Source organism: Alligator mississippiensis, chromosome 8, assembly GCF_030867095.1.
Source record: "Alligator mississippiensis isolate rAllMis1 chromosome 8, rAllMis1, whole genome shotgun sequence".
NCBI classification, from domain to species: Eukaryota; Metazoa; Chordata; order Crocodylia; family Alligatoridae; genus Alligator; species Alligator mississippiensis.
This window is the reverse complement of record NC_081831.1, coordinates 23,161,535-23,188,921: the sequence shown is the minus strand read 5'-3', so window position 1 is coordinate 23,188,921 and position 27,387 is coordinate 23,161,535. Positions and strand designations below refer to the sequence as shown.

General features: G+C 50.0%; 1 non-coding gene across 4 annotated transcripts in view; it reads right to left on the bottom strand.

Annotated features, from left to right (window-relative positions):
- Positions 1-25,918, bottom strand: part of LOC102560073 (uncharacterized) — a 43,328-nt gene extending 17,410 nt beyond the window's left edge. Inside the window, exon 1 of one of the 4 annotated variants that reach the window (XR_002094074.2) lies at positions 25,697-25,918. This is a non-coding gene — a transcript (uncharacterized LOC102560073). Of the gene's footprint in view, positions 1-9,815; positions 9,835-25,696 lie in introns of those variants that run through there. The other 3 variants (XR_362909.4, XR_009463871.1, XR_002094073.2) reach the window with 3 other exon arrangements.
- Between the last annotated feature and the right edge of the window lie 1,469 nt (positions 25,919-27,387).

The following is a 27,387-nucleotide window of genomic DNA, read 5'->3' as shown; positions in this document are numbered from 1 at the left end:
GAGAGCCATACTTCTGGCATCAACTGCACAGAGGATATACAGCCAAGGATAAATTGTGAGGTCAGAGCCTTGTTCATGCCATAGGACACATCTGAGGATCTAGGAAGGGTCCAGGTTCAGACTGCTTGTCATCTCATCTCTCCAGCCAGCACAGTATGCTCCCAAGGACCCTCACCCATCAGGAGTATTTCCATGGAATGGTGCTAGCAATACTATTATTAATGAGTGATCATTTATTTAGGTCTGACAAGGGCTGAGATCTTCAGATAGACAGTGTGGGAAAAGCACAAAGTAGCTATCATGCTACTTTTGGAGGGCAATGCCCTCCATGACCCTTGTCAGTGGAAAGAACGGCTTCTGTCCTCTGCAAGGCTTTCATCTAAAGCAGCACCCCAGGAGAAGCTGCGAGGTCGCTCTGAACCACAGCACCTTTTCCTGCAGAGATTCCTAGCTATGGTCTGGCCGAATGTGGGCACCTTCCAGGGCCAGCACTGCAGCCCCATTCTCTGAGGTGCCTCTTACTCTGAGAAGCTCCCCATGCCGCTGCTGTTCTTTGCTAGGCATGCAATAGCTGTGAGGTTTTATTCAGTTTCTTATAGCTGGGTCCATCACTGTAGCATCCAAAACCACAAACTCCTCACAGCCAGCACTCTATCCATGCTGTTGAAGGAAATTACTATTGCAGTAGCTGTGACCACCCCAACAGCCACCGTTCAAATACCACCTTCTGCTGGGAGAGGTTGGGATCATTCTTGAAGTCAGCACCCTTGCTCACTCCGAGTTTTGAGTTTTTCACTAGGTGTTAGAAAGGTGGAGTCTCTTTTGTTTCAGAGTTTTGGCAACAAGAGGGGCTTAGCTGTTTAGCTGGTATGTATCCAAGTCCTGCCACTCTGGTTAGGGTTATAGGTACCTGTATATCACAGAGTCACAGAATTATAGAAAGTTAGGGTTGGAAGGGACCTTAGGAGATCATCTAGTCCAACTTCCTGTGCAAAGCAGGACCATCCCCAACTATATCATCCTAGCCAAGGCTTTGTCTAGTCGGGTCCTAAAAACTTCCAAGGATGGAGATTCCATAACCTCTCTGGGTAACCCATTCCAGTGCTTTACTACCCTCCTAGTGAGAAAGTTTTTCCTAATATCTAACCTAAACTTCCCTTGCTGCAACTTAAGACCATTGTTCCTCAATCTGCCACCCCTGAGAACAGTCTCGCTCCATCCTCTTTGGAACCACCCATAAGGTAGTTGAAGGCTGCTATTAAATCCCCCCTCAGTCATCCCTTCTCCAGAATAAATAAGCCCAGTTCCTTCAGCCAGTTCTCATAAGTCATGTTCCCCAGCCCCCAAACTGTTTTCACTGCTCTCCACTGGACTCTTTCCAATTTGTCCACACCCTTTCTATAGTGGGGAGCCCCAAACTGGACATAGTAGTACTGCAGATGTATGTCTGCCTGTAAAGAAGATTATGGAGATGGAAGGCAGCAGAGGTCTGGAAGGAAAACAAAGGAATGTCAAAGGAAAATCAAAAGGAAGATGAAAAGGATGCCTGTGGCCTTTCATGCCAGGGCTCCATTCCCCAGTAGACAGCTGTGTTCACTTCACACTAGACAGTCCATCAGAAATGAATGAGAAGGGATAAGTGCCTGGGAGATTTGCAGGGGTTTGTCTAGACACAGCCTGCCTGCTGCAGCGAGACACTGCATTTAAACACACAGGAACATTTTCATCTTGCTTGTTTTTATTGCTTTGCTATAGGATTTCCCTCCCTGTCCTTACCCTACCATGCATATGCCCCCCACCCCCAACACACCTTAGCATCTCCAAAGCCAAGGGTGTGACATCTGACTAGATCCAATAACCTTGGGAGATGCCCTCACAGAAGAGGGATTAGACAGTGACACCCACATTTCCTCCCCATGGCAGATTTTATCATTAGGTTCTTCCCAGGCGTTTTGATAGACAAGATGAGGGTGCCAATTCAAGCATCAAATTTAATTCACCAGGGGCTTAGGGACTTAAGGGCATACATCCTCCCTGATCCAGTCTCCCTTAGCTGACAAAAGCAAGAAAAAGTAACTCTGGGGAGGCCAGAAATAATTCAACCCCTGGGCAGAAGAGGGGTGAAAAAAGGATAGCATTGAGGTGAATCTGCGTTCAATTTCAAGCCTTTTGAGTTTCTCTGAATAAGTATTGGTGTAACGAAGAGCTCTGTTTTTTGCAGCTACCTAGCATTACTGAAAGGAGAGTTTTCTAAATTAAGTTTCTTTTTCTCTTTTTTGCACCTTGGCTGCATCTACATGAGGTGCTGACTGTGCAGTAGTGTCATGTGGCATGAAGCGGGATGTGACACTACTGCACAGTAGTAATGAGCTACTACGCAGTCAGTGTCACTTAAAAGCCATTCGGCGACCCTACTGCACAGTAACTCCAGTTACTGTGCAGTCATTTAGTACTTGTGTATACTAAATGTATACAGTAGACCCCTGATTTACGTGATTCCAATTTACGCACGTCTCGCGTTTATGCAATTTTTTTATTAGGGTCTGGACTGGAAAATGCCCCTCAAGATACGTGTCATTCGCATATATACGCAAACGCTCGCAAAATTTGTGTACATACACAGACACCTCACAAGATTTGCAGGCGGAATCAAGCAAGCTGTGCCGCCATTGTGGTATCGGCATCTCAAGTTACATAGGTGAGATGCTAGACGCGCCTCTCAAAGGCAATTCTGCTGAGAAAAGGGGAAAAAAAAAAAGCTATGACTAAGGTATGTCTGGGGTACGCAACCCCTCACTAGTCTATTATATCCTATGGGGAAAGTTGTCCCAACTTACGTGAATTTGACTTACACGAAATTCCCCCAGAATGCAATACTCACGTAAATCAGGGGTCTATTGTACAAGTATTAATGACCGTGCAGTAACAACTGTTCAGTCAGCATCTCACGTAGACACGGTCCTTGTTCAGCTTGGGCTGGTGCTACTAGGCCTGCTGGTTTCACTTACTTGACAGCTTCAGACTAGAGCACGACACGGAGCTCTAGCCCGTTGGGCTTCAGATCACTGCACCTCAGGGAAAATTCACACAGATCATATTCACCATTTTCAATCCTTTTTTAAAGTTGCCATAAAGCTTGTAAAGCAGTAGGCCAGCTTTGCTTCTAAGATCAGCCTGGTTCTGTGGGAGCACGGCAGGTCATTCAGCTTGTAGCTGATAAAAGAGTTTAGCTCTGTAACCAACAAGAAGTTATAAAAATAATCAGTCTCTCATAGCTCTTTCTATGTTGCTAACTGATGAGGCAGTGGGATCAGAACGATGATAGGAATCCAGGAGAGGAACCTATGTCTTCTTTTGAAAAAGAATGTGGTCAGGTGGACTGTGTATGGACTGGGGAGTCTGGACAGCTGGAATTTAAAGCCAGGGCAATTCAAATTAGAAACATGATGGTGCCCATATGTAGCAGGGCAGGGAATTAGCCACTGAGTACGTGCTGGATTTTTCCACCTCTTGCATCTTCAGTTCAAGACTGGTTGCCCTTCCAGAAGAGATGCTTCAGTCAAACAGAAGTTGCAAGGGCTCACGTCAGGAGTGACTGGATGAAATTCTCTGGCCTATGTTAAACAGGATGTGTGCCTGAATGAGCCGATGACCCCTTCTGGCTTTTCAATCCACAAATCTTAAGAATGGTAACCTTGGCGTTGTGAGGGAATTGTGCTTATTGATCAAAGCAGGGAAGTGCTGGGAGTCAGGGCTCTTGAGTTCTGTTTCTCGCCCTATCACTTATTTGCTGCATGACCTTGGGGCAGTCCCCTGTTTCTATGCCTTTGTAATGAGGATGTTAATATTTTACTCGCCTATCTCATAAGGGGACTGCAAGGACTTAATTAACAAATGGTCATGACATGCTTTGAGATCCTTCAAGAAAAGACGCAGTTGAAATACAAAGCAGTGCCTAGGACCAGCAAAGGGAAATAAATAACAGGGAGGGAAAATGGCAATATAATTTTCCAGTAATTTTCTTTTTTTAGGTCCTTTGCCAGTTTGAGGATGTGTGTGAACATGATGGGCCGGGAGTAATTATCATGGTGCATAAATGATGCTTATCACCAGGCAGCAACTTCAGGGAGGAAATTCTGGGGTATTTCTCCAACCTTTGGAACCAGAAGTAGCCTCAGTCCTTTTGGTGCCAGGTAGTGTAGTCACCTTCATGGTGCAAGGCTCTGCTGAAAGGCAGTCCAAACTACCTTGGGAGTAGAGCCTTGACAACACATCTGCTTCCCAACGAAGAGGCAATGTTGCAGTGCAGTCATGCTCATGGCAGCTTCATTTTGCAGTGAGGAGGATCAGCTAATTTGGGACCATCTTTTCAAACCCAGGGCCAACATCTCATTTCAGGAATTTGTTGGGGGCAGTGGGACTTGGCCCCAGCATTTGGGACAGTTGTGGAGCATATAGGAAAGTTGGTTGCTTTACATCTATCACATAGATCTTCATGCTGGCAGCATTATGTGCCTGCTTGCTGCATCCCCCCGTCATCCTGTCCTAGGCATGACTTGAATAGAAAAAATGGTGTTTTATTACCACATTAGGTAACATAGTAACTAACAGGAAGCAAATTGCAAGTGAAGGCAAGGCAGCTTGGGGTTCTTTCACTTGCTGGCAGGTGTGGGGAAAGATCAGGTGGCTGCCTAGGACACTACTACTGAAGGCAGAACCTCAGCCTACAGGCTCTTCAAATCAGAGCCCATCCCTTTCACTCCCGCACCTCCTGCAATGGGACACCACTGCATGTGTGAGAGGATGTGAAGGAAACAGGCAAAAGCACTCTCCTGTTCATTGCTGCTGACTCTCACAGCAGGGACAGAGCCTTTGCCTCAGGATGTTGGATTGATGGCTGGGGAGAATTATGTGCACGAAGAAATGCAAACCCTTTTCCCCTTCTTTCCTCTTCTCTAAATAAACCCAGTATGAGAAGCAGCCGTCATCTCAGGGCCTGTTCTCTCCACCCAGCTGTTCCGCTGTCTGTGTGGGATGCTTGGGAGCACTGCCACCTGTCCGATAGCTTATACCAGGATTAAGGATAATTTCAAATCCATTTTCTATTGATCTACCTCCCCCCCACCACAAACAATATACCACAGTTTAGTTGAACCAGCCGCCATTTTAATGCAGTCCTCACACTCCCCCTGCCTCTCCTCTGCTTTGCAAATACAAAGATCCAATCAGGTCCCCAGTGACTGACTTTTTGAGCCACGGCTTTGAAGCTCAGTGTAATGTCTGTGTTTCCTTTTAATACCTCTGCAATGATCTGTGCTCCCCCCATCCCCTGTGATCTTCTCCCAAGCAGTGATGGGAGGGGTGGCGGCATGGCATTATGGCAGCTTTTCTGTTGCACTGTTTGAATTAAGAGGCGGTGATTTGGGAGACAGGTTATTGCGAGCCAGGCAGATTAATCTGCAGGGGGTCTGGGTCCCTGCTGGGATTTTCCTATCATGCTGATAGCCAGCTCCATTAATTTATTCAGTTCTGACAGCAAATTAGAAAGAGAGTAAGGAGCTTAGGGAAGGCAACCATCCCCATGTCCTAGTTATGAGTGGGCCCCTACTTCAACCAGCACTCATGTGCTGAGATAGGCCATGGCGATGGAGGAAGCTCTCGTCTAAAACACATTAGCTCAGGGGTGTATCTGGCTGCAGAACAGCACTGCTGACCTCTCCACATCACGTTCTTCCAGACAGAATCAGTAGCTATGAAATCAGAACCTCTCACAAAATCCTGGCTGCTAACGAATGAATCTCCATGTGCTCTGCATCAGTTACTGCACCATCCTCTTTTTTCCCCCCCCCATCCCAACTGCTCCCACCAAAACCAGGCTCCATCCTCCTTGTTATCAGGCAATGGTTTCCTCTTCCACGCTCCCAATCACTTGGACCCCTTTCCATAACTCAGATCCAGATGAAATCCCTCTCCTTCCACTTGGTTTCCTACTGGGTGGAGGGACCCAGCCAGGCAGGGCACCCAGGAGCATTGCTCTGCTTATCTGCTCCGCTGTGTGTCTGAACTGTCATCCAGAGGATTACGTGCATTGTCTATGTCTGTGCTAAGCTGCCAGGGCCAGCGCAATGCCTTATATGTTCTGCAGAGCTCCGGATACACTGTCAGCACTCAATGGTTGATAACAACTGGACACTTAATGTGGGTATGTGGGGGCCTCATGCCATTATTATTAGCATCAAAAAGTGGCGCTGGGTACCCTGAACTGGGTCATCACAATAAATCTCCGGACCCCACAGACTTGAATCTTCACTCGTTAGTCCACAAAGTGGCAAAGAGCAGAATTAGTCCTCAGGGTACTGCCCCCAGAAGAACTAAACTGATAACACAGCCAGATATTCCCAGGCTATGTTTAGGGCCACTATATACACACAGTCCATTTCAGCCCCCCTTGCTATCCCCTTAATCCCGCTCAGGCTCATGTTAGAAGGTTTCTATCCTCCAGTTAAGCACATAAAGACAGTCTAATGCAGAGGAGACTGAGCCTTTTGTGTATCTGATGGAATCCGTGGGGACTGAAGCAGTCAATAGAGAGGGCCAGGAAGTCTGAGGCTCTCACTGGAGTCTCTGCACTGAAACTGGGGGAATCTAGTGAGGGACTGGATCTGACGTGCTCAGCCCAGGAGCAAAGCAACCAACCCAGGGTCTCAAAGGACAGCAGGCATGAGCCGGCTTGCATGTATACATCTCCAGCTGGAGCCTGTCTGGGTGTGGGGGTGAGATGTATTTAGCTGTGCTAGTCTGAAGTAAAAAAGAAGGCAAAGTAGATGTGCACCTTATAGACTAACCAAAGGGTGCCAGTTACTGTACTACTCTCCTGGTAGGGTATGTCTGAGGTCAGTTAGCAGAATGCAGGTGTTGCGAGAGTCTCTCAAACAGCATATCCCAATCTCTGTGTTGCTCTTTACTTTGTTAGGCCTCTTACGTTATTCTGAGAGTTGTATATCCCTGGTATTATGTGCAGGGGGGACGGGGAAGGGAGGGTGAGACTCTCAGCATTCATATGCCTGCTAGTGGGGGAGTGAGCCTAGTTACAAGCCTTCCTGGTAACATCCATTTCTACCTCCATGTTAGTGTTAGCATATTATTATGCTCATTATTATATTGCTGTGATAGCACAGGCATGCCTTCATTTATGATCGCTGTTAACCTTCGTGTCCCTCTGTCTGCAGATGGGCGTTACTGTTTCTTTGGCCACAACTGTGTGCACACCTGGACAGTTGCCTGTTTGGCCTATGGTGCTTTGTATCTTCATTGTTGCCTGGGTATGAGCAATCTATTTGAGTGGGAGAGCTTTTCACCTGTGTCTGCAGGCTTGTGTCTGGGCACAGCTCTGTGGTACCATGGCTGGGTTCCGTGGCCAGGTTCTAAACAAACCAGCACTTGTTTCCCGTGCCCCATCCCATTCCTACCTTTCCTTTTCCTTTCCTCATCCTTTCTTTCCAGCTGCCTTTTGAAAACTTTGGCAAATCAGAGAAACAAGAGCTTTTAGGGACCTAGACATTGCTACAGAGATAGGGAATGTACAGGGGAAGCAGGATGAGAGAGAAAGAGGGAGTTGTCTAGCTTAGCAGCTAAAAGCCTCACCTGATTTCCCCTCTGGGATCTGACAAGGGGAAGGAGAAACAAGGGGAAGGAGAGAACAGAGGTTATTGCCATGATGGAATTGCCTGGAGAGGGGGCTGTCAGAGTTGTTCCCATCTTGCATCTTTGTCCTGGAGCTTTCCTGGGCTGTGTGCACACACTTGTGAATCCATCAGCAGCCAGGGTTGAGTGCATCAGACATGCCTGGGCTGAGCCCGGGGCTCCCTAGCTGCAGTGCTGATTCTTCTTCATGAATGCTATCATATCTCCTCCGGGACAGTTAACCCTAACAAGGACAGAACTCTCCCTGCAGACAGCTTGGCCCCACAGGAGATGGGCCAGCTTTCCCTCCCCCTCCCCCTTCCTGCGATGGGGCTACATGCTGCAGCTGGAGTTGCCTGACAGAGCCGGGGGAGCACTTCTGATTATTTTTAGACAGCGTCCTTGCATTTCACAGGATGTCATAGTTATTTTATATGATGTTTCCTTCTGTTCGGCTCTATTCTATCAGGCCAACTGGAGCATCTCAATGACGTCTTGTCTGCTCTGGCCATGCTGTGCTGGGCCACAACAGGCACAAGAAGCAGCTCAGGACAAAAATGAAAGGACAGCCTGATCAATGGCACCATTAAGTAGAGCACCCTAGGGAAGAAACAAGCAAGCTGCAATGTGAGCACCCCTGTCCAGGCCCCTGCACCCTCAACCACAGTCCCAACCTGATGTGGAGCCTGTCAGAGGCAATGGAAAGTCTTCTGTTGCATCCTGTCACTTTAGAACACCCCAAGGAAGAACTGCCACAAAAAGAAACTTTCTCTGACAATAAAATCTGGCCTAGGTAACTGCAGACATAAAAGTAATGGTGCCCTCCCCTTCTCTAATGCCCTCCAAACAAGCCTCTCAAAATACCTTACAGTAATTTAGGAATTAAACCACAAAGCACCTGGGAGGCAGGTCAGTGTGACTGCAATTGTGCAAAGAGAAGCCTACTTGACTTAGCAATTGCACATGGGGCAACGATGGTAAGAGCTGGACTGAAACTCTAGGCCTGGGATCTTATCTACTTTCCCTGGCCCAAGGATTCTCAACCAGGGTACTGTGGTGGCCTGGAATGCCCTGAGATCCTGTCAAAGGTACCATGCAATGTTAGCACTGTTACGTGTGCATATATAATTCACAAGAGAAACCCAGAGGTTTTGAATAAGAATCCATCTATTAAAAACATTCTGCCCTGTCACAGGCTTTCGGTATTCTTTGCAACAGAAGGATTGTTCTATTATTGTGAAAGCCAAGAGCTGGCATTTTCTGAGGCATGCTATGAGTCTAACGAGGGGTGATTTGAGCCAAAAAAAAGGTTAAGAACCACTGCTCTAGCCACGTGCAACGCTGGCTCTTAATCACTCAACCAGTCCATGCTCCCTCTCAGAATCAGGACTAATTCCACCCTCTTACACCCACACATCCCCACAAAACCTTTCTCTTTTCATTACATACAAAATGCCTACCTCTGGCATTCTTCACAATGGTGTAGGTCAGGACAGATGCCCAGAAACACTAGAGCAGGCAGGAATTCAGATCCGTTTCAGACTCCTGTCTCTAGCAGTGGCCAGTGCCCACTGTTTCTGGGAAAGATGCAAGAAACCCTGAAGTCACCACTGTGAACAGCCTCCCCATAGAAAAGTTTCTCCCTGAACCGAATTAAGCCCTGTGGGCTGGAGACTGGCTTAAGTCCTGCATCAGGAGGGTTTACAACCTTTCTGCAATGCTCCAATATTTTTACTCCTTGGTTAGTTCATTTATTTTTATTAAATCCTCATTCAGTGAAGACTGGGCAAGTCTGATGCAAGGTCACAAGCAAGCCTGCCATAGCCAGTTGCTACCACCACAGAGTGAGGAAGACAGATTTAGGGAAGGTGCTAAGAAAACATCTCCCCTTCTTCACAGCCCCTACCAAGCCTGAGAGCCAAAACCTATCTACTAGGGAATAAAGCACAGCCTGCTGTGACATTTGTGATTTATACCCTGCTATGCTCTGATCCAGTCCATTCTTGTCTACAACATGCCGTTCTAACCAGAACTAAATTTGTGACCGTTCCACCATTTACATAGTCCCACATGGATCAATCCCCCCTCTCCCACGCTTGACCACTGCAAGATTGTTCCTTTGAAAGTCTTACCTTCTGGCTCCCAGAATCCAGGATTCCGGCTCCAGGCTCCCTTGTCCTCATCCTACAGGTGGTGAGGATTGCAGTGTGGTCCAGTGGCCGGCAGGGTTAGGACCCTGGAATCCCTGAGCTCAACCTGACTCACTTCCCTTTTCCCCATCTGTGAAATGGAGCTAATGCTTGCAGGGAAAGTACAAGTTGCATTACCTCTCACTGCAAGAAGAGGCAAAGGGGAGTGGCTCATCCTCATCCCACAGGGTGCAAGTTGCTTTCCCTTTTTGTCTTGATGCCAGCAAAAGCAACCAGATAACTAGTCGCTTGCACTTAAATTGGGTCCCCGAGACTAGACCCGTATTCTCTCCCTTGCATCCTAAGTCTCTCCCAGTGCTCTGGGCTATATCTAATCCCCCCCACTACTGTGTTGCTCCTCCTTGCCTTCTGCACTAACGAAATCAAGCAACCGCAGCACTGAGAAAAGCCTGACCAGGGGAGCAGCAGTAATTGAAGCTGAGCTAACACACGGGGGTAGAGGGGGTTAGCCTGAGGGTGGTGCCCAGCTCAGCATGGCTTCTTGGGCAACATAAGCGCAAGAGCAGTGCATTAAAGAACATCCACCAGCCACCTACGACCTTTGGGTGCTGCCTCTTTAAACCTGAAGATCAAAATCAGAGCAAGGGAGGAAGCGGGGGGTCAGTGGAGAGGGGGAAGGAATGGAATAAATCTACTTTATTAATTATAAATCAGATGCATATTGTGCCCTGCCTCATTCCACCAGGCCTCACTGCCGCACGTACTTCAAAACCAAGCTCCTTAAACATTAATGCCAAGCGCTGAGCCTCTTGTGTCATTCAGATACTCAAGTCCTGAACAGGAGGAAATCAGCAAAGATTGCTGTACCTTTCTTGTGTGAAGCTCTGGCAGCCCCTATAGCCCCCCTTCATCCCCTGGATGTGCTCTTGCCAGCACCTAGCTTCCCACAGCTGTACCGTGGGTTCACTAGTAACACCCAACTGTCACTCCTTTGCATGGCTCTGCTCTGCAAACACGGGCAATGCCCAAGTGCATAAGGTTTTTAGGACAATACCTTCAGTGAGGGGAGTCTTTCTCAAACCCAAACCAAGCAAGCACTTGCCTTGTGAACTCCTTCTCCTATCATGGCCAGCTAAACATTCATATTCAAAACTACTAAGGTTTGTTCAAGGTCTTCCAGAACCTAGACCTCCAAATTCCTTTGCTCTGACTTTCAGACTTGCTTCCTCTTCATCCTGGGAAAGGAACGGGGACCCCTGAACTTTCTTCTCCCAAACCAGGAATGGAACCCAGGTGTCCTGATTCAAAGACCCCCTAATCTAACACATTTGCAACACACCCTCCAGAAATCAGGGGATAGGATCTAGCTGTACCACTTCTCAGACCCCAACCTGTGGGTAACAGTCCCAAAATCAAATCCAGCTTGACATCACTGGCACCAGCCTTTCCTTCCATGCAGTGTAAGGCAAGCGCCACTCCCTTTTAATTCAGCTTTATGGCTTTGCAAATCAGTGTCTCCCCTCACTCCATCCTGGGATCAATCTACTTTTAATGCCTTCAAGCATAAGTTCAGCAAGCTACCAGGACCCACAGGAAAGCCTGGCTCTCCCCTGGCCTCCTGATTGGCTCATGATGATGTCATGATGTTTATAGTTAAGCAATAAACCTTAAAGGGGCCCCCAAGAAAAAAAAAGTTCCAGAAAGGCAAAGAATGGCGACTTTGTTTGTCAGTAGCTGGAGAGATCACAGAAGTGTTACCCCCTCCCACTGAAGGTTACTGATATCCCATCACTAAGGAACGCTTACTGGAAAGCTTTCACAGGAAAAGAGAATATAAAGTTGTTTAATGTGAAACCCCCCTTCCATCCCCCCCAAATTAAAACAAGCTCAGTGCAGCCATAAGCAAAGCTCAAAGCTTTCAGTACATTCCCAGAGCTTGGGCTGCTGTGAATCAGTTCTGAGCCAAGCAAGCATGCTGGGTAATCCTATGGAAATCAGCCACGCCAAGCACCTCCCACTCCAAATTCCTGGAGTTCAGACCGCCACAAAGTCGCTCTCCCCCCTTGGCCCCCAGAACATTGTTTTAAATAGTGGCACACACAGGCTCAGGATGGACCCTGCCTCTCCTTAGCAATCGAGAGAAGCCTGAGGATTGTCACTGTGTGGATGGGGCAGCAGAGTTGTGTTTCTGCCTCTAGGGCTGGACTGCTGGGTGTTCACTTTCCCTCTTTGCCCCTGTTTCACTCCCAAGCTTTTATCTAGTACAGCAGTACTCAACTTGGTTAGACTCAAGGCACCCCCTTGTTAGACTCAAGCCCCCCCCCCCGCCCTCAGAAAATGCCATTTCTTAACTTACACTCTTTTTTTAACTACAAAAAAATAGCAGACTAAGACTTCTGTTCCAAATAATTCAGCAAACCAACTACAGGGCAATGTTTTTAACACTCTGGATTCGTATTTGAAATCTTGGGATTACTCTTGCGTATCAGGTTGGCACACCTACCAGGGCTAACATGGCGTGGCACCCTGTGCCACCCTGACCCCACATGCCAGATTCAGCCACACGCCAGTCTGACCCCACGTACAGCTCAATTCTGCACACGGTGTGACCCCATGCACCCAGATCCCATTACGGAACAACCCCACATGCCAGCCCAGCTGCACACCTGCACGACCTAGTGCTCAGGACCACATTATCCAGCCCATGGGGCTCCTCAAGGGTCTGGAAATTTGGCAGCATGGCAATTAATGTTGCCACTGATCCCCTAAATTTCCAGGCCTGAGGATATTCTGGCCTGAAGGCCAGAGTTTGAGTACCATCAAGCTAGATCAAGCTACACTGAATCACAGGCTGTGCGTAAGTGCCAGGAGCAGCAGTTATATGGCTACATAAGTGCCATAAAGATGTATAAAGTGAAGGAAGTTGTTGCCCTTACTCTCTAGTGAGCAAACAGTAAATTGCTTCCTGGCATGGAGTTCTTTATTTACGAAGAGCAGTTCCTCCTGAAGTAGAGTGAATGGATTTCACTGCTATTCTTTGCACCCATGGGTGCTCTCACTCCTTGGGCATGTGAAGAGTAACTCATTGCCCTGGTGAGCAAGTCACCCTGCAATGGCACAGACTCTATAGCAGGGGTGGGCAAAATGCAGCCCAGGGACCAGATGCAGCTCGCCAGGTCATTCTATCCGTCCTGCAGGGCCCCTAAAAAATTTAGAAAATTAGTATTTATCTCCCCTGGACTGCCTGTTATGTGGCCCTTGGTGGCTTGCCAAAACTTGGTAAGCGGCCCTTTGCCCAAAATAATTGCCTGCCCTGCTCTGTAGGGTCACCTTCAGAGCAAAGAGCCACACTTCCATACTCTGGGATCCTGTTGGACTAGGGACAAACAAACCTGAGAAGCAGGGCTTGCTGGGGGACAGGCTCATGAGCCCCGCCCTGCAGCTGGGGTGGGGGATCAAGGCAGCTACAGCCTGTGTTACTAAAGGTTCTTCTCCGCCTCTATGTCGTCCCAGCCTAGTTAGCAGCGTTAGAAAGGCTCTGGGAGCTGCCAGGCAGACAAAGGCCCCCATTGTGGCTAGAGTGACAGGGGATTGAGTGGTACTGCTGGCTTCTCTTAGCACCCGGGGCTACTCACATGTCAGCTCCCAGCACCTGCACTCCGGGAGCGGCTGCACGAGGTGGGGGGAGGGAGGTCACGGGTGTAATAGCTTTGGGACATTCTAGCCGGGTCTCCTGACCTTGACACCTGTTATACCCCTCTCCCATGCCAGCTCCTCCCTTGACCTTTAAACACCATCATTACATGTGTTTCTAACAGGGCCAGGGCTTCCCCCCTCCAGCTCTTCTTTCCTTCACATGCTCCCTCCCTTTTTCTGTATCCCTCCATGCTCTCTCATCGCACATGCTCCCAGCCCACCTCAGTCTTCTCCCTGCAACTCTTTCTTTCCATCACACATTCTTGCACATCAGGCAGTGCCTCTTCCACACTGTCTCCTTCTATCTCTGCCTCTGTCTTGTGCGTTCCTTCCCTGCGTTTGTCACTCTTATACATGCACATCACACTGCCAACCTCTTCCCTTCCCGTCTCCTCCCCTCTCCCCTCTTTCTCTCACTCACTGTCTTCCTCTCTCTCTGCACATTCCCTTTCTCTGGCTTTCATCCTGTCTCTTCCCCTCACTGTTTTCAACCTATTCCCTTCCTCCTCTCCACCCAAAAGACCATATTGCCAACCCTACAGACACACTTGCCCTCCTTGTCACAGGGGAAAGCCACTCATATTTTATGAAGCAGAAGGTCCTTTTTATCTTGGCCATATTACAATATCCACTGGACAGTTGCACGTTTTGCAGTGTTTTATTGGCTTGTCTCCCCTTGGCCGTTAGACACATTGTTCTGCTTTTTCAGTAGTGATACAGGCAGCATGTACTGCCTTCCAACGTGATCCCCGGCCTCTCCCCACCCCCAGCTAAGCGCATGAAAAAGTTATTTATAGGCAGGGATCTTTATCTGGCATCTTTCCCCATTTCCTCTCTCCTTCGAAGCCAACCAGCAAGGAAACAAAACCCCAGCAAAAAATCTCTCTGGCATGCCAGAGAATGTTTTGTCTAATTAGTCTGCAGGCTCTGTGGGGCAGGGGCTCTCTCTCACTGCACTCTTTGCCTAGCCAGGAGGGGGCTGATATCAGTACTTGGGGGGGGGTGCAGCTCTGGGGGGTGCAGCTCTGGGGGCACAAATGGAATAAAATTACTGTAATAGCAGCAGAGAATTCCATTTCAAACTGGTTTTCATTTGGGAGTGACCCAGTTAGGACACAATGGGGATCGGCCTGACAGAACGTGGTGGATTCTTCATCGCTTGCCACCTCTAAATCCAAACTGCATGTCTTTCAAATTCTAACGCAGTAGCTCAAAGAGTACTTTAGGGCTCGATACAGAAGCGACTAAGGGAGGTTTCTGTGTTATGTTAAAGGCCAGAGCATAATGGATCATTGGCCCTCAAGATCTAGGAGAACTCAGTGAACTTTCCCATCAAAACTCAGCCCAGATCTTCCAACCTACTAAAGTCTCTGAATCTTTACAGTGAAATTCCAAGCAGTTCCACTCCCCAACCCCCTGTCACACACTTTCACTGCCAAAATGCAAAGCAAACACCCTGAATTTCCACTTGGCAGTGGAAGCTTTTCAGGCGTGTTGAAAGATACTTGGATTCCCACCATTGTTTTCTTTTCTTATTGCTGACTGCGTGCTTTTAGGGAGCACACGGCAAGAGAGGGCATTTTAAAGAAAGGCCCTTGCAATATAGGAGCTGTGCTCAGATGCTCATTTAGGGCACGCGATGTCACGCGCACCGTGGCCATCTGTGCCTGAATGTGCTTTTGTGCTCACATGATCCTCCGTGACGCCGTGTGTGTGTGCGTGTCTGCGGACTGTACATCTGTGTAACGAGTTCTCTGCGTGCGGGGGCGGGAGGAATGACTGCGTATCTGTCAGATTGTTCGAGTATGTGACTCTGGATCTGGGTGTGTGGGGGTGCGACTGTAGCTGCTTGTCAGACTACATAAGAGCGTCTGTGTGCTCGAGTGTGTGTGAGGTAACAGATCACTCTCCACGCAGGCTGGGTCAGCCACCAGAAAAAAAAATATATACCCCTGTCTCTTTAAAAGTGCTATGTGGGCCTCCAATAAGGGGCCATTTTTCCTTTTTATAGCGAATTTCAGTGGGCGGATTCCTTTAAGTAAACCTCTCGGAGCTATAAATAAAACTCAAAGGAGCAGTAATTATATGTCTGCGGAGAGGCTGAGCTCCAGACCCCAATTTCAGTTCCACTCGCCGAGTGCAATTCGCTATGGCAGCTTCCTTGCTAAAAATAAAACCCAGGGCCTTGGTCAGAAGCTGAATTAAAAGGCACCAAAAAAGAGAAAAACCCATTCAGAGGCAGCCGGTTTCCCTCCTAAGATCCCAGTCTTCTCCCAGTTACTGGAAGTTACCAAAAGAATCCCTGCTTAGCTTGGATTTTACACTGAATTAGGGGGCTTGTATCAGCTCTTCTGACCAATAGGTCCTGGTTGGGTGGAAAGCGGGGACCCCTCTCAGGGGTGGTGAGGACTCAGATTGGTGGCCTGGAGCCTTGTGTGATTGTCTTGGATGAGAATGGCACAGGATAGCAGGGAAGGGGAGGAGATAGGGGCTAAAAGAAAAGCTTTGACAGTGGATGAGCCCACACAGCCCGTCTCCCTGACACTCAAAAAGGATCTTGGCTCTTACCGCGTTAAACGCTGGCTGAACTTCTGTGAACAGTGCACACAGCATCCTTGCTGCCGGCAGGGGAAAAGAACAACCTTTTCTTCAACCACGTCCATAACTTTCAGGGCCCCAAGATTCAGGGCAGGAGGGGGGCAGGCGCTAGGGAATTGGACTGAAAAGTACCCTGCTGACCGCTGGCAAGGAAGGGCGACTGCAACCTCAAATTGCCCCCAACTTCTGGAAGAGAAGAGTGGGTTGGCTCTTTAGCTACAAGTCTGCCCTGAGGCCCCATGGAGGGGAAGGCCCCAGTGAGTCGCTGCTTGTGCTTTGAGGCAGGCAGGGAAAATTCAGCTCTGCTCTAATGCTACCGAAGGGAGCTGGGTTCTGCCAGAGTCTCTAGAGCTCACTGAGAAGTGAATTCATCATTCATTCATTGATTTGCAGTCAGGCCAGTGCCTCAGATGAGGCGCAGCATCCCAGGATTGAGGATGTCTCTACCTGGCAAAGCAGGGCCTGTGACTTTTCAACTGCCTGGTCAGTAGCAAATGCACAGAGACCTCTTGGTGCTAATTACTAAGTGGTACCTCCAGGCTTCCATTAGGGTTTTCATGGGAATACAAACATCCAGTCGCACCTCCACTGCCCATCAGAACCATCAACAGCACATCAAAGCCAATAGAACCTGTTCTAATGCAGGATTTCCCACAAGGCTGTGGGACAAAGGGTGAGACTTTTACCCTACCCCTTTCTGCCACCCTTAATTGCCCTTCAGCCAGTGGTTCTCAACCTTTTTGGACTCAATGCACCCTTCACTGGACTCAAGGCACGGTTCAGAAAATGCCAGCTCTGAGCTTTCCCTCTTTTGATCACAGAAAAATAATAGAGCAGTTCTTCTGTTGCAAAAAACTCAGAAAGACCACAACAGGTTAGGGTGTTTTTAACACTCTAGATTCCTTTTTGAACTCTCTGGGCTTATCCTGTGAATCATCTTTGTATATCTAATAGCACTAGCATTGCATAGCTCCCTGTGACATCCTTGAAAGGATCTCAAGGCACCCCAGGGTGCTGTGGCACTCTGGTTGAGAATCACTGCCCTAAACTATGGAGCAGTATCCAGTTTTACTTGGTGAACAGGGCAGTTTTTACCTAGAACTCCTTTTCCTCATGCTGTGTGTTTAGTGTGGGTGTTCCTGTGTGTGCGTGTGTGGGGGAGAGAGAGATGGACTTATGTTTTATTTGTTAATGGAATCTTTCCTCCCCTAGATCTCAGATCAAGTGGAATCCCATAGATACAGGCTCATATTATCTTGAAACAGGAGAAAGATTTTCTCTTCATATAGACATTTCTTTCCTCTAAATGCAGAAGCAGTTTTGGTTCTTTCTTTTTGAGGGTGGAAGAGAGGGACTGCTCTTCTGAATTTGGATGAATCGGTCCATTTCTGCAGAGGAAACCCAGATTTTCTAAGCCCTGTCTTATTGCATTACTTGAGGCTTTCCACCCTAGCCAAACAGTACTTGACACATCATTACATTGTTCTGAAAATGACCTGGAATCAAATTAACATCCTTCCATCATTAAAAAAAGTCATCACGGGAGGTTAAATTTCTCTAGTGCTTTTCATTCTAAAGAATCCCATAGCACTCTATATCATCCATCTATCTATCCAGCTAGCCATGCTCATCTATCTTTCTATTGGCAACCTGCCTTTCCCCATGGCAGCATCTAAGTCCCAGTCTCTCTCTCTCTCTCTCTCTCTCTCTCTCTCTCTGTGTCTCACAATGAGATCACTACACCACTGAAATGCTATGAAATATATCCCTATTTAACAATGCACAGCAATGTTTAAGATACATGGTAGAAAAGGATTTTCTTTCCCATCCATCTTCATTATATATTTTAATATCAAGACACAAGGAGGCAAATTTATCCCCAGGTCCAGTGACACCAGTGAAATGCCTGACTTCGCCCAAGAAGGTTTATTCAGTGATGTTTCCTGGGTTATTAAAATAATGATTCAGTTGGATAGAAAAGACTCTGGAAGTCACTTCCAGGTACCATGATCCTTTGCAACTGATGACACTGCAAATGGCACTTTCCCATTCATATTTAAAGGGCAGTGGCAAGCCTTACACTTGGGTGAAAGATCAGAGGCAGTCCTGGAAGCTGGGTAACAATTCTATTATCACCATGGATTATACCAGCATCACAGTTCTGAGAGGGCCGCTCCAAACCTCATGACAACAGAGCAGATAAAACCAGCAGCACAGGTTTGCTGCTACTCAAGGAGGATCACCACTAGTGATCAGCCATGCAAGGTCTATGACTTTATCTTACATGCTATTCAGTCCATTACCATATTAGTTCCTGCTCCACATAACCATCTGTACTTGGGAGGAAGTCTTTATAGCAAAATGTAGCATGCAAAGTGCTAGTCCACACCCAAACTTCCTGTCCTGGTTAGGGCCCCAAAATGGGACCTGGGAAATCTGGGTTTTACTGCTTGCGCTCACTCAGTTCTCACCTGTGTGAACTTGGGCAGTTACTTCATTCCTCAGAGCTTTGATCTGTGAAATAGGAATAATGATCTTGTCTCATGTGTGGACATCTCAGTGGCAGAGCTCTTCAGAGGAGGTGCTGTCTTGTTATATGTCTGGTAAAATGGGATTATGGCTTCTATGAACTATTGATTTACAATGAGATTTTTGCACTGGGGGTAATGTTGCCCCAGCCCCATCCTTAGCTTCCTCAGAAGATCTCCCCCTCTCCCAAAACAGGGTGAATGCCCTGGGATCCATCCCTCACATCTAACCTGTTCCCCTTCAAAGCCAGGGGCAGAGGATGCCAACTGATCACCCGTGTGCTGCTACTGTGAGGGCCTGCAGTCTGCGGGCAGTCTGGCTGAGGGATTTGCCCTTTGGTAAGGTGGTGTCCAAATTTATTCCTGATGGCAGCAAATTCTGGAGGAGAGGGTCTGCTACCAAGCACCCGTTTCTTCCTGGCTCCCACAGTCAGGGCAGTGCCAGCGGGTGCTGGGCTCCTGACACCAGCTTGAATAGCACCTGGAAGAGATGGCAGAGAGCTCCACAAAGGGGCCACATGTTCCACTCTAGCAGCTTTTGGACAGCACCTCAGGTGGAAGGCCTGGCCTCGGCTCAGCCCTCAGGTGTCCTCACACAGCCCTGGAGTGCTGATGCACTGCAGAGACTGTGTGTGCTGGGTTGCATGTTTCCAGCGCTGTGATCCCCAGGTGCAGCAGTTGCAATGGGAAGCGGCCCAAGGCTGTCCTTACAATGTCTTGCTATCTTCCACTCACAAGGCTGGCCAAGCTAACCCTGGGGATGAGAACAGTCAGCTAAGCAGGATAACTGGGACCATTCTTTTTTAATAAAATTTAATTTCCAGGGCCAAATCAGTACCCAATTTAGTTCCAAATTTGGACTGAGCAGAGCTCAGTCATTCAAGTCTGTGTGGCACTACCACCAGCAAGTATCCTACCTCCAAGACTCATCAGTCTGGGGCTTTAGATACTCCCAAATCCATGGCAGGCATCCTATGTGCAAGGCCCAAGCTTGGAGAGCTTGGAGTTCAGATGTCCCCTAGTCTCACTTGCTCCTAGCCAAAAGGCTGAAGGAGCAAGCTAGGGGGAAAGCCCAAAAGCAATCCCCACAAACCCACAGCCTTTACTATGAAGGCTTAGAAATGGACCTGAACCAAAACCTGGAGTTGAGACTTAGGCATGCTTCGAGTCCTGTCCTACTTTGCTCACTCCAGAGAAAGGGTTACAACTAAAACTAGTGCTCAAGTGTGTGTTGGGGGAGGAATAGCAGGACCCTTGCAAACTCTACTCATAGAATTAGCTCCCTCGATGTGAGTCATCAAAATGCGAGGCCGCTTGCAGTAGATTGTGCAAATGTAAAATCACACTCCTGGCACTTGATGGGGTTTGCAGTGGGGAGGAGGTGGGCATGGGTTTGGCTAGTCTCCCTGGGGTTCAGCTCCATTCTTGACTGGGGAAGAACAATCAGCAGGGGCATCTCACAACACTGCCTAGCCAAGGCACCAAAGTCAGACACCCCTCACATGCAGACCAGGGCCTTTCCTTGCCTCCTTCTGTAGGCAGGTGAAAGAGTTAACTGGGTGGACAGTGAAACAAATCTGTGCTGGGGAAGCTCAGACAGACTAGGCAGCCCATGGCTCTCAAAGCTCTGGTCACAGGCTCTTGGTAGACTTAAAAAGACAGACAGTGCTCACTATGGCACCAAGGTTTTCTTTGCAACTGTGACACCTAGACACTGACTTTCTATTTTAAAGGGCTGGGGAATGAGACAGCTGCTTGAGAGAGAGGAGCCAGTACCTGGCTGCCTACTGACCTAGTTGGAACCCTGGGGAAAACAGAGCCAGTCCCCCACATGCTTCCTCAACAGTTTCCCTCCTCTCCCACCATCTCCTCCCAGCGCAAATCAGAACACGCCAGCCCAACACCATGCCCTGGAGAGAGATTTGGCAGTTGGCTGCCGTTCACTTGGATTGCGAAGGTGTCACTTAAAGCGTGGGCCTTTTCCTCTTCCAGAGTAAATGAGTTGTTAGAAGCCTAATCAAGCCTCTTGGAACTGAGCCTTGCAGGCTCTCTTGGTAGCAGGAATGTTTAGCGCAGTCTCTCCCTGTGAGCTGGGAATGGAAGGCAGGGTTCCTGACTCCCATTTCTGTCTGACCTTCTGGACCAGGATGTAGATTACTCCTGTGATCTTACAGCTGAACCTGTCACACTTTCACATTGCTAATAGCCCTTGCTCCTCAGCAGCTCCGTTTCTCTGGACTGATCGTGTCTTGGAAGTTAGCAAAACCAATCTGCCATAGGAAGCAAAGTCCTCCATCTTTTGTGCCACTCAGATAATCTTGTTTCCTTCTGGTCGTGTGAATCTAGATGTATAACCCCAGGAGTTTGGGGATCAAGGAGGGGCGGGGGGAGAAGGCATCATCCGAGAAAGTTTCCCATGCCTTAGCTCTGATCTGGCATCCGCCTCTTAGCAAAGTCATGGTAAAGATTAGCCTACAGTCAGCTGTGACAGTTACAAAGGAGATTCTTTATTCAGGCTGCTGGACAAGACAGAGCCTGTGGTTCTCTCTGGCTCCCAGCCTGTACTGCCCAGCAATACCACACAGGGCTTCCAAGGGAATAGACTGCTTAGTACACGATCAGGGAAGGGGACATCACAGTCTCCTAGGCTCTTTTTTAGACCTTGGTCTCCATACCTGACAGCCAAGCAAGGGGCCAGTTATGGGGAGCTGTGGTTATGGGCTGGAACCTTTGTACTTAGTGCAGTACTGAGACCCACCAAAGTGACATTACAAAGCCATCTCCCAGCCTGCAGATGCCTGTCACACCTATCCCAGGAGGGAATGGAGAAGGTGTGAGGCCTGCTAACCCAGGGAGAGGCAAATGCATACATCTCCAGACACTGCAAATCTATCCATAAAGATGCTAACCCACCCATTTGCTGGTTCGCAGCAAGACCTACCCCAGGAGAAGGAGCTGCCTGTGCCAACTCCGTGATTCCCTCCGGGCAGGGTCTGGTGGCAAGCTGACAGCACTGTAATGACGTGGTTGGGAGCTGCGATTCTGTCACAACAGGGAGAAGGGCCTTCTGTGCTTTGAAGACTGTAATGTTTACACCACAGCAGGGGCCCCGGTAGCTGCCAACTTGTGCCTCCACTTGCCCTGTACCTTGTGCAGTTATTTATAGCAGCAAAGGGAGCACCAAGCCCATGTCCAAAAAGGCACACGTATGCACTCACCCTTGCATGGGTGAAAACCATTGAGCACGGTGCAGGGCAGTGGAGAATCATCTCACTGAATTCACTTCTTGGCTGTGGGCACGGGGAAGCTTTCCACAGAATAAGCCATTCACCTGCTGCTCATTAGTAGATCTCTGAGCACCTTACAAAAACGGTAAGCATCATTACCCAGAGAAAGCGGAAGTGACCTAGCTGGGGAGTAGCAGAGCTGAGACTAACCCCTATTCCTGGTCCATACCATGAATTAGGGCAGTGGGGGATACACAACCATATTGCCATGTGGGCCACAAATTAGCCCCACACCATTCCTGCGTGCCACTCCGATCCTCTTCCCCTGCCCAATTCGGTGCTCTGCTTTCTGCTCCCCACTCTGTGTTCTTTGCCAGATCTACCACTTTGCTTGCTGTTCTCTGCCCTGTGTTCCCTGATTAATCTTGTGCTCTGCTTTATGCTCCCTGCCTGAACTGCTGCCCTGTCTTCTGCTCCCTGCTACTCTATTGTAGACACACAGGCTGCCTATGCCACTGGTAGCCCTCATGCCACTGGTTTGGGTTAGCCCATTTTCCCCAAGAGGGCAAAACATCTGTACACAGGCAGCAACTTAGGTGAGGAAACCCATAGAAATGACCAGCTACATTCCACCTAAGAACAGAAGCTGTAGCTCTGTCCAGCTCACCCCTTTGTTCCCTGAACAGGGGTACCCTAGAGTAATGGAGGTTTCAGGATGGAAAATAGCAACAACACCTGGTCCTTTCTGCTGATTCCTGCATCTCCAAGCTCCACACAAAGCAGGTGAGAGGAAATGAAGCATAAACAGGGCAAAGGGAGTTGCCCAGTGTCACCCAGAAGCCAGGTCCCTCGGTTTTCACCCAGTACCCCATCCCCTCCGTGACACTACCTGACACAGGAGAAGGCTAATAAAGTCCTGTCTCCCTGTCCCCTGGAAGATTGCTCCCCACTGGCACACAAAGGAAACCTCTCTGGCTAGGAATGACTTGGAAGGGAGGGGCATAAATCAAGCTAACGAGATTAACGCAGAGAGTACTGCTGCTGCGTCTGGCTGAGTTTTAAGGTCCTCTTTCCCAAAGGGCCTTTCTAATGGTGCCTGCAGCATGTTTGCCCTGCAGCCTTTTGCACATCATAATAAGACAAGACCCCCCCACCATCCACCCACCCAAAGTCCATGCAGGCAGGCTTAGAAACCTCTGAGGCCTACCAAAGGACACTGACTGAACCTGTATGCCACAGGGCCTATTCCCCCTACAGCCTTGTAAGCCAGTGGGAACATAGACTAGAAGCCAGTCCCCAAATCTTGGCATTAGGACTCTCCTCAGGCCCCAGCTCTGGGAGACGAGTGGGTCAGTGCTGCAGTGATGGCAGGGTTCAATAAACACATTCAGTAAATGAGAAAAACTAAACAATCAACTTTAATTGTAGAGTAGTAGGCATCTCCAACAGACCCTTTATCTGGCTCTAACTAACTGGCTACTTCACTGAGAAACCATCTCCCAATTACCAGATTCCTCCGTCTCTTTAGTTAGGGGGCATCTTTAAATTACAACTTCTATCACCACAAGGGCTTCTTTACCACTGCTGAAGTGCACTGAGACCCTCAGGTAGGAAAAACTTGGATAACTTTACCAAGGCGGTCAGAAGCTGCTTTTGTACAGCTGACCTCTAGGTTTGACGAGCATAGGATCCCATACTGAATAAGGGCTGAAGGGTATGGGTCCCGATGGAGACTTGCTCACCCCCAGCGATGCCAGAAACAAGGCAGAAGTGCCCAGAGGACTAGTGCTGTGTCTGTCCCACATGGCACCTCTGTAAATGTGCTCATTATTCCCCACTTCTAATCACCATTAGGTCCCCACATTGCTGAGATCTGAGGCTTCCCTGTCCATAAATTGGGCCGCCTCTGCCCCTCCCAGCTGCCTCCCCATCCCTACAGCTATATGGCCCCACAGCCTCTCCAGGAAGACCTTGCCTTACAATGCCAGGCAAAACAGAAGAGCCCAAACCCCCCTGGTACTCCGAAACTCTGATGGGCATGAGCAAACTCACACCCTGCAACAGAAGCCACAGCAGCAGTGCCAGGCACTAATGCTGGTCAAACAATGGGCCAGCCGCAAACCTAGCTCCAGGGGGAAACATATCCTTATCGTACAATGCCTTTCCTGCTGCAGGATCCCCAAACCCCACAGAGAGAGCCTCCAAAAGTCAAGGAGCTACTCCAGTCATACTGGTCCTGCTACAGGACCAGTCATACCTGGGTAACCAGAGACGTTAAAGGACCCAGTCCTTCTCTACTGCCCATTTTTCATCGATGGCATGCCATCAGAGCTACTCCTGGCTTGTGGGGATGTCAGAAGAAACTGAGACAACACAAAAAACCCTCAAAGTCACTTCTCAGGCTCAGAATCTGGCCCCAGCTGTGACATAACTATAGAGAATGGGGGTTACTGTGACTGGAAATCCAGTGGGCTCTTGGACCAGGACCGGGGTTTCCCGATAAATATTAGTGACCACAGTTATTAATCGCAAGACACATCCTAAGCTCAATTCTGCTCTAGCACCAGCTTTATGTTGTGGCTCCATGTACTTCACTGGCATTGCTCCTGCTTTCTTTTACCTCCAAAGCCCCCCTCACTAGGGTGCCTCCTGCCACGTAGCACATTACAACCCTGGGCTGTACCTGCCCAAATCTGCCTCAAAACCTTCTCCAGAGCACTGCATTCTGCCCTTGCACTTGATCCTCATTGCACAGGGAGTCTTTTTAGCAGACGTGCCAAGGGGACTGTCTGAACTCCCAGCCGAGCGGGGAGGATTTCCCTAACACTGCTGGAGTTTCTCCCCTCTTACACCCCGGCCTGAAACCCCAGGTAGCCGGATCCCAACCCACCCTGCTCAGGGAGGGAGAAGAGCTATTGTGGGCTGTTCCTGTGACCCCTGCAGCATGAGGGCGCCACTGCATTTCTCCCTCATCCTCCCTACCATGACAAGGCCAGACTCTGCATAGCCCAAGGAGTGAGGATCCCTCTCTTTGTCCCCCCTCATCCCCATGCACATATAACCCCCATCCCTGCTCTTCAGTGAGTGAGTGCTCTTCCAAACCTCCCCAGGCTCCACCGCAGGCAGGCAGGGCCGGAGTCCAGCACCAAGTTGAGGAACCCAGTTACATCCGCTGTTGGGCTGCACCTACCACCCAACAGTGGTGCAGGCTGGGGATCGGGCCAGCCTGTGAAGCACGAAACAAGGGGTGCCACAAACTCCTGCACAACCCAGTTGCATCAGTGCCCCTCGCCCTGCTCCAGAGCTGTCTGCACCCAGTCCAGCCCTGGACCCCGCTCCCCCGGCTGCAGCCAGGGCTGTGATCCCGGCAGAGGGGAGTGTCCCTCCCTCCTTTCCAACATCTCCCAGCCACTTCCAAGGCGCTGCCGGCTTCGGGGAGGGACGAGATCTCGCACAAAGTGTCTGCCCCGATCGCTGCCCACCGACAGGCGCACAGACAGTGCCCGGGACCAGCAATCGCCGCCACCCCCACCCCGCAACCCCCCCCCCCCCGGCAGCAGGCACCAGGCAACCCCAGCCCCGCTTCCCCGCGCGGGTGGGATGCGGACACAGCGAGGCTGCAAGTGGGGCGAGCCGGGAGCAAACCCCTCTCTTTTGTGCTTCCCAGCAGGGCTCCGCACTGCTCCCCCGGGCCAGCCCGCCCCGGGTTCCCCGGGCTGCGGGGCACTCAGGGCAGCCTGGGGTGCAGGGAGCTGCCATGTCGGGGCGCAGGGGAGTGGGGAGCAAAGCCGACCCGACAGCGGGAGATACTCACCGGCTGGGGGCTCCGGTCTTTTTTTGGGGGGGAGGGGGTGGCTGCAGGATGCAGAGCGCACGGCTGGAGCATCGCGCCGGGGGAGGCAGGCAGGGCAGGGCTGGGCTGGGCTGGGCTGATGGGGCGGGGGGGGTGAAGTTGTCTCTCCTCCGGGCTGTGACAGTGGCAGGGAGGTTATTTCGGGGCAGTCGGGCGCCCTGCGCCGCCCCCCGCCGCGATCCCCGCCTGCGCGCCCTGCCGGCGCGGCTTGCCCGGATAAACTCTATATAGGCGCGGGCATCCCGGCCCATCTGCGGGCGGCGGGGGGCGGGGGGCGCCGGGGAGGGGGGGGGTCATGTCAGGGCAGATGGTGTCACGGGATTGGCCGCTTGCAAAGCCCAGGGCTTTTCTCATTGGCCGCGGGCCCTACAGACCGATATTTTTTTAGGCCCTTCTTGGATCTGGGAGGGGGGGGGTGGATTTGCAGACAGGCTGCCAAGAAGCAGACTTTAACCCTTGGCGCGCCAGCCGCCGGGGGATGCTACAAACTTGCAGCCATTTCCACCCCTTTCCACTTCCCTGCGCTGTGACAGGGTGCCCCCAGCTCCACCCAGGCCTGGGAGCCCCAGCAGTAGGGTGCCAGGCAGGTCAAGGGCAGGGCAGGCAGCTGGCAGGGCTTTCAGATCTACTGGACAAAGTGGCTAGGACAGGATGGGTGGGACCGGACCCTTGGCTGGGGCTGGGGCTGGGGCTGGGGCTGGGGCTGGGGCTGGGGCTGGGGCTGGGCTGGTGGGGACTATGCAGGGCAGTGTGAGGGCACTGAAGTAGTGTGAGTAGGGAATCATGGAATCATAGAGAATAGGGTTGGAAGGGACCTCAGGAGATCATCTAGTCCAGCCCCCTGCTCAAAGCAGGATCATCCCCAACTAGATCATCCTAGCCAAAGCTTTGTCCATCCGGGTCTTAAAAACTTCCAAGGATGGAGATTCCACCACCTCTCTGGGTAACCTGTTCCTGTGCTTTACTACCTTCCTAGTGAGAAGGTTTGAAAGACAAGGGATCCTCATCATGGCATGGGAGTGCTGAGGGAAGTGTAACATATCCATAGTCTGAGGAGATGACCCACTTCAGACCTTTCTGTGCACAGGGAGCAGCGACTCCCCCACAGCCTGTTCACTCAGCTGGGAACAGGCTTGCCCTGGTCCAGGCACAATTCCATCCAATGCCATGACACAGAGATGACAGTCAAAGTCCCAGGCTGGAGCCTGGCACTCTTCCCTTGGCTCAACTGAGGCACTGAAATCCTACACGCATTTCAATCTGCAGTGACTCCACCAGAACCAATGGGGTTTACACAACTGGAACCGGGAGCAGGACATGGCCCTGGATGGAAGCAGCTGTCTCAGCTCAAATCTAGCCCTGCATGCCTTCAAGTCTCTAGTTGATCTGCTAGTAGCACCAGTGGAAAGAGAGCAGTGGTGTGTTCATCACAGTGTTTCCTGCCCCAGGATCATACTATATGCTCTGTCCTTGCAGTATTGGAAAGGGCTGGAGTGGTCTTCTCCATTGAATGAACAGGAAGACAAGAGGAGCTTTGCTCCGTCCAGCATCCACAATCCAAAGCATCTGGGGAAGGAAGAGGATGACTTATCACTGATATTATGGCAACCCCTTGAAGCCCAAGCTAAGCCAGGAGCCCGTCTGCTGTGTGG